The sequence below is a fragment of the Pleurodeles waltl genome, chromosome 4_2 (assembly GCF_031143425.1).
Source record: "Pleurodeles waltl isolate 20211129_DDA chromosome 4_2, aPleWal1.hap1.20221129, whole genome shotgun sequence".
In the NCBI taxonomy this organism is placed as follows: domain Eukaryota; kingdom Metazoa; phylum Chordata; class Amphibia; order Caudata; family Salamandridae; genus Pleurodeles; species Pleurodeles waltl.
The window spans coordinates 1,018,269,034-1,018,276,685 of NC_090443.1; the positions used below are offsets into that span (position 1 = coordinate 1,018,269,034).

Here is a 7,652-nt window from a genome sequence, read left to right on the forward strand (position 1 = left end):
GTGCGCCTCGTCACTTCCTCTTCCTTCCCTAGCCAAGTAAAGGCGACTTCCGCTTTCTGACCGTCTGTATTTCACAGCCGCTATTTCTAAAATAAACCACGGTATAAGCATGGGACCCACAGTAAGTTTGCGAAGGGTTTACAACTGAGGTTTTGAAATGAAAGGCACTGTTCTGAAATTTGTAGAATAAAAAAATAAAAATTCGACCACGAAGGGACTCGAACCCTCAATCTTCTGATCCGAAGTCAGACGCCTTATCCATTAGGCCACGCGGTCACTGTACGTGTACTGTATCAGCGGTGCCTATGATGCATATTTCCATCCTGGAACTCCTCATGTATTCATCATATATGTTTATATTCAATGTTAGGAAACCACTGCAGTGTAAATTAAGACTTTCCCACTAAACCCAACCCGTGTTCTCGTTAGATCCATTTTAAAAATCCAATAAAATATTTAGTTCACCATGGACACGAAGCAGCCTGAACGTAACAGAAAGTCACTTCATTTCCGTAATAACGACGTTTTGAGTAGCCTCTTGCGTGACTTTCCCTTGTTCACGGCCTGCTTCTCTGTACCACTATGAGCCACACTTTATCAGACATTACCCATTTTTGTGTGTAATGTAACATTATGGAGGTGTTCGAAAAGTTGTCCAGGATGCAAAGTGAACTTGGCTAAAAAAGCCAGACCTGGCCAAAGATGTCAATTATGTAAAACACAGGGCTTTGTGGGGGCTAAGCCATGGGCTTGTCCCTCCAGTCTTAATCCCCTGTACTGAGAAGGAGAAACTGTCACACAGAAAAGTCCAAATATTGTAAATTGATCTTACTATGGTTTTGGAAAATACATATTCTCCAAACATTAGGTTATTCACAGCTAATCTAATTTAATTGGATAAAGTAAATAGGCCTACTGAAGTAAATAAATACCACAATTCCCAGAATGCATTATGATGTTAAATGAATACACAGGATTGGGCCAGCTAATAGTCACGGACATCAACAAGCTATTCATTGGTAATAGCATAAATCACTATATAAAGGCTACAGTTCTGTGGCAATCATTTTCTTGGAGTCAGATTGTTGAAAAGTGGAGTAGGCCATCCCCGAATTTAAAAATGTGGCCGTCAGATCACGGCAGTACTGGCTCAATCTACTGAACTACCTTCTCATAAATGGCTGTAACGACAGTAAATCTCAAAGAGAATACTAGCTTTTAAAATTTGAGTGTGAAATTAGTCTGCCTTGTTTTATCTGGTGTGAAAGCCTTGCTCCAAGTGACCCCCACTCCTGACTTTTTTCAGCCAACAGCACTTTGTATTCTGGGACAAGTAGTTTTTTTGTCCCCATTAAAAACTATCTCCGCCAAGTACTAAATATCTCAGGTTAGAGTAAGGCACATTGTAACATTCCGTGCAGTACTGCAAGGTCTAAATTAATCATGCATATCAGCTGAGCTTATATTTTTTGTTATCTCCAAGCATCAAAGACTGCACCCCACCTCCTTGCTTTATTCAACCAACCACAGGGTCATCAAAGCCAGGTAAACCTCTATATGTACATATCTGAATTCTTTGCACTGTAACAGAGCACAGATTCACGGACTCCTTCCCATTTTAGTCACACGTGAGCAGTGCTTAATGTGAGCTGGCGGTCTCCTGTGCTCGCCACCGGCTTAATTATCAACGCCTGCATTTATGACAGTCTATCATAGTTGTTGACTAATTCATTATACATTAAAATGACTAAAACCTGCTGCCTAAGCCATGCTTTTAGCTTTGGGGGCCAGGAATAGTATGAATTGTTGCACTTGTAGGAGTGTGATGTCTAGTAGTTGTGTTGGTACTTGCATTGGCAGAGGTGGCACGGGCAGTCAGTGTTGCAAGCTGCAGTGGTATCCTGACAAGGGCCCTGGCACTTATTATTTTCCAAATTAAGCACTGTATGTACGTAAACCACAACACAACTAACAGCCCTGTTGCTGTACAACCTAAGCTTGTAATGTGCCAGGCTGGAGCATTGAAAAGGGGCCTCCGAGAACCATCACTCACTGCAGCTGAGCAACAATCTGCCGCACACAACCCAGCTCCACAGAGTACAAATTCTAAGACAAAGACCTTCACTAAGCCAGCGGTCAGAAATATATTACTTACATGATTTGTACAGCTCCATGCCCACATCTGATATTGGTATCTATTCTTGTCCACTGAACTCAAACACTGTTATGTCTTTGCACCTCTCTCCTTCCACTGTTAGAAGCGGACAGGCTCTCCCGACCTCTCTTCTTGCTCTGCTGCTGATAGCGCATCTGTCCTTATTTGGTCTTTTATTGTTAATTTATAAGGGGATGTGTTAGAGGCTTCAATGGACCTTTTGATTATGCTTAGAGTGATATATCAGCAAAATATCTCTGAACACATTAATTGTCATGCACCATGACCCATTTGGTCATGAATAACAACACCATTTAGTAAAAGTTCGAATGTTTATTACCCCAAATTAATGCTAATATCACGTAAATCAATCTCAAAACCAACTGGTATGCATACACTAACAACACTGGTTGACTAAATCTTCTAAAGAATCTCAATTTAACTAATGCATTGATTACGAAGCATTCAAGAGTTACAGTACAAATTAAGAGCAAGAACAACTGCACAATAGAAATAGCATACATCTAGATTCAGCAAATGAACAACACCAACTCTTTTTAGTAATATTTTGTTAGGTTTTCGGTGTCTCCCTAACTAACCTTCTGATTAGAATAGCATATGTGGACTTAATGCAAAACAATTTAGTCAAAGTTAATTTGGAAAACATCTAACAATGGCTCTATCAAAATAGCAGTTGGTACCTAAAACAAAGAACAAAACCTACAACAAGAACAATAGCATTTGGTTATACCTCTCCTCATATGGATCAGCAAGCTGCGATTTCTCTTCGTCAGTTGGAAATCTGTTCGGTCAGCATCAGCAACGAGCAGTGAAAGGGAATGGTTCAGAGACAGGTACTGTAAGCTGTCTGAACCATTTAGGAAACAATATCTGAAGGATCAGCATTCAGCATTAGCAATTCAGCTGTAAAGTCAAAGTTGATAAAATAAAGTAATCAGGGACTGTTCAGCTCCTCAAACCGAACAAAATGAGCCCCCTCTCTCCTGTGTAGTCGGGCTAAGTTAAAATGTCCTAAAGACCTTCCCACCTTGTCAATGGTCAGCAAAATTGTATGTTTACAATTAGTCCAATAGAAATGAAAACCCAAATCTAAGATATAACTAAACTGTCTTTCACATGTGGATGATTGGTTCCTCCTTTCCTGTTCCAACCATCAGACTAGTCAAGTAACCTTCTTGTAGCGATCTGTCCTCCAGTCAGTGCACTGTAATGACGGACGGGAGGCAGCGTCGTAGTATTGCGGTAATCTTTATTCGAAGAGCTCTCCTCTAACGCGGTGTCATCTTCCCCGGTCAGCAAGCAACTGCCGGGAGGAAGAATCTCCGCTAACACTCTAGGCTCGCGGCAACAATCGCACATCGTAGCCGCGAGCCACATCATAACACATCCCCCACCGTTGACACCCACAAAAAGAACCACAAATAACAAGTGGAAAAACTATAACAAAATAATAGATAACAAGTTAAAAACAAAGAAAAATCTATACACAAAGTAATTAACATAGCAATAGGCTTTAAGTTACATAGTCATTCAAGAACCCTGGAGGTCTCCTACATCTAGTAGTCCTGGGAAACCCCACAGTTCTAGGCGACACCATACTTGGAACACAAGTAGAAGCTCCCATGGAATCTGAGCAGGTAACCGGAGCATCAATAATCACTTCACTCCTGCCAACCACAGCATCGCCACTTCCACCATCAAACTGTTTCCTCTCGCCACCACTAGAACCATTCAAATCTTCATCTTTCATCAACATATAACCACTACAATCATCACCCCTCCTTGCACATCCACCCTCCAACGCAGAGGAAAATTTTGCAACACGCCTGAAATTCCAACGTTGACCATTATCAAGCAACACATGCCACCTGTGAACTTGAAGAACTCTAAACGGACCTAAAAACTTGCTAAACCCCTGTCTCACTCTACCAGATTTGATTTTTACCCAATCACCTGGTTTAATTCTCTCATTGTCATCCCCTGTCTCATTGGCTGAATCTCCATTGAATGCACCACCACCACCCAACAATCTCTCCATCCATGCAGGTTTGAGTTTACTGACAGGTTTCCTACCCCTCATATCAACAAACGGTACTCTGCACGACGTTGTATTTTCTGTAGTTCGATATCCCCACACCAATTCTGAGATCACCGAACCAGCATCCAAACCATTGACCACAGCCAATTGCAGACCACTCTTAATCATGCGATTAGCTCGTTCCACAATACCATTAGCACGAGGATTGTATAACGCTGTACAGGCATGCCGTATGCCACACGAGTCTAAAAACCCTTTCATCTCCACAGACGTTAATTGTGTACCATTATCAGTAATCAACACTGACGGAAAACCCTCCTCAGAGAAAATTTCTCTCAGTACACTTATGGTAGCAGATGTTGTAACCTCTCCCATAAACTTGACAATAAGCCATTTGGAGTACACATCCACCATAACCAAGGCAAAATTCCTTCCTCTGCCAATGCCAGACAAAGGTCCAATAAAGTCCAAACAAACACTATGCCAAGGTTTGCCAGGATCAGTTATATTCCCACTAACTGACTGCTCTCCCACTCTCAACCGTTTCTCACTCTGAATGCACTCAGAACATCTTTCTACCCATCTCACCACATCATCGTCCATACCAGGCCACCAAAATTCCATTTTCAACCTTCTCTTGGTAATCGTTTGACCAAGATGACCCTCATGCGCAATATCAAACAAGCGTTTGCGCACCCCCATAGGCGGAACAACTCTTTCACCCCGCAGGATCATTCTTCCATCAACTTCAGAAAGCTCATCCACAACCTTATTGTAAGGCCGTACAGATACCGGAAGAGTACTGTCTCTCCTCCCACCTTTCCTTATTAAATCTACGAACCCCAACAAGACTTCATCTGCTTTCTTAGCCAAATCCCAGTCAGTTTCCTTCACTGCTCCTTTACACCAATGCATAACCTCACCCACTGACGCAACGACTCCCTCTTGTTCATGCTCCAATACATTGTCTCCATCCACTGTCTGCCACTCAAGAGCCAGACGAGAAAGACAGTCCGCTTGCACATTCTTCCAACCCGGAATGTACTCAATCTCGTAATTAAATTCCTGCAAACGGGACGCCAACCTAGCCAATCTCGCTGAACCTTTACCAGTCCCACCCGGTGACAAGATCTTCAACAATGGTTTATGATCAGAACGCAATGTGATGGTACTACCCCATATATATGTGCGAAAATATTCCACACCCCACGCCGCAGCCAGAGTTTCACGCTCAATGACAGCGTAATGTCTCTCAGCAGAAGACAAAGTCCGAGAAGCAAAGGCAACCGTCCTCTCCACCGACCCATGCATTTGAGATAAGACGGCCCCAATGCCCACAGTACTCGCATCCACTGTGATTATTGTTCTTCTCTTTGTGTCAAAAGGCACTAGAATGCCAGCGTTGCATACATCATCCTTAACCAACTGAAAACATTGGTATTGTTCTCCTCCCCAGACAAAACTAGCCCCTTTGCGCAAAAGTACTTTTAGGCATTCTGTCTTACTAGCAAAGTTCTTTACAAATTTGGAATAGTACTCAATCAATCCCAAAAAAGATCGTAATTGATCCTTGTCTTTGGGTGCTGGAGCCGACCTAATTGCCTCCAACAGATCTTTTTTTGGTTTTACACCTTCTTGCGACAGTGAGTGACCAAGATACTCCACCTCTGTCATCAAGAATTGACATTTTTCACGGCGCAAAGTCAAACCAGATTGCAATAATCTGTCCAATAACATCTTCAAAGTTATATTATGGTTCTCAATAGTTTCATCAAACAGTAGAATGTCATCTTGGAAAAACAAGATATTGTCCAACCCCTTGAAAATTTGGTTCATCATCCTCTGGAACACACTGGCGGCAGACGCCAGACCGAACGGCATCCGTGTGAACTGAAATGTGCCCTCCATGGTGATGAAAGCAGTGAGGCCCTTCAAACCAGGATGAAGTCTAATCTGATGGTATGCGTGCTTCAAGTCCATTTTTTAAAAGTATTTAGCATCCTTCATCAGTAGGACCAATTCATTAATGTTTGGCAAGGGAAAATTGTCTGTAAAAATCGCCTGATTTAACCCTCTCAAGTCCACACAGAACCTCAACTTCCCATCTCTCTTCTTAGAAATTACTACAGGTGACAACCATGCTGAGGCCTCCACTAGTTCAATCACCCCACTATCTAACATTTCATTCAAGAGCTCCTTTACACCCTCTCTCACTGAGATTGGAACTTTTCTAGCCTTGTGCTGCACAGGAACAGCACCGGGCTTCAACCTAATCTCATGAACATAACCTCTCAACTCTCCCATCTCCTCTCTGAATACCCCTTTAGCCCCATTCAGTATACTAGCAAGAGAAACATCTTCGATTGCAGCTACTTGACTAGGGGCACACAGATTGATGACTATGCGAAGATCGTACTGGTGTTGCCAACCCAAAATAGGCGGACCAGATTCTGCCACATACACTTTGCCTAAGATCTTTCTCCCCTTGAACCCTATTTCAGTGAACATATAGCCTACGATGTCTATCTGTTCACCCTGATACCCACCAGGATTAATGTCCTTTGGCAATAGCCTTGTTGAAGGTCACAATTGGAAAAATAAATCCTTAGGAACTATTGTATATAAAGAGCCAGAATACACCATTAGCTCCACAGACACATTCTTAACTATAAATTCTGCCTTAGGTCTCTGCATCCTTTCTGCTCTCACCCCTGCCACATCCAACCCAGAAACACACAACACCCTTCCGAATTTATCACCAACGGACACTTCGCCTGAAACATCACCAACCATGGCCACCTTCCCCTTTGAATACTCTTTTTCCCTACACACTCTCGCAAAATGCCCTTTGCGCCCGCACCTTCGGCACTCTTTCCCTAGGGCAAAGCAATTCTTGGACTCAGAGGTATGATACCTGCTCCCACACTTGTTGCACCTCCCATTCTTAGATCCACTAGGTCTTTCCCAGGATGATTTACTCAACACAGCCACATCACCCTGAACAGAAGATACCTCTTCAGAAGCCTTAACTTCTCTCCTCTCCATTTGTTTCATACAAAACTCTGACTCCTCAACCACCTTCGCAATTTCTATAGCATCCTTCAGCTTCGGGTCCTTCGCTACCCACAACCTTTCCTGCATTTTCTTGCTCCTACACTGTACTATGAGCTGGTCCCGAATCAACTCCTCTGTCATTGCCCCAAATCTGCATTTGATAGAAAGCTCTCTTAAACGAGTGACAAACTCGTCCACGGATTCGCCATCCCTTTGAGGTTGTGTGTAAAACTTAAATCTTTGCATGACTACATTCTCAGTCTTGGCAAACCTTGTTTCTAGTCTCCGCCTTGCTTCCAAAAATACATCATCTATGGGTTGACCAGACTGATCAACAGCTTTAGGCAAGTACTTGAAGACATGCTGACCTTCATTGCCTAGGGA

At 42.8% G+C, this 7,652-nt stretch overlaps 1 non-coding gene across 1 annotated transcript; it reads right to left on the minus strand.

Annotated features, from left to right (window-relative positions):
* Nucleotides 1–203: 203 nt before the first annotated feature.
* Nucleotides 204–276, minus strand: TRNAR-UCG (transfer RNA arginine (anticodon UCG)). Its single transcript has one exon. It is a non-coding gene; the product is annotated as a tRNA-Arg (tRNA).
* Between the last annotated feature and the right edge of the window lie 7,376 nt (nucleotides 277–7,652).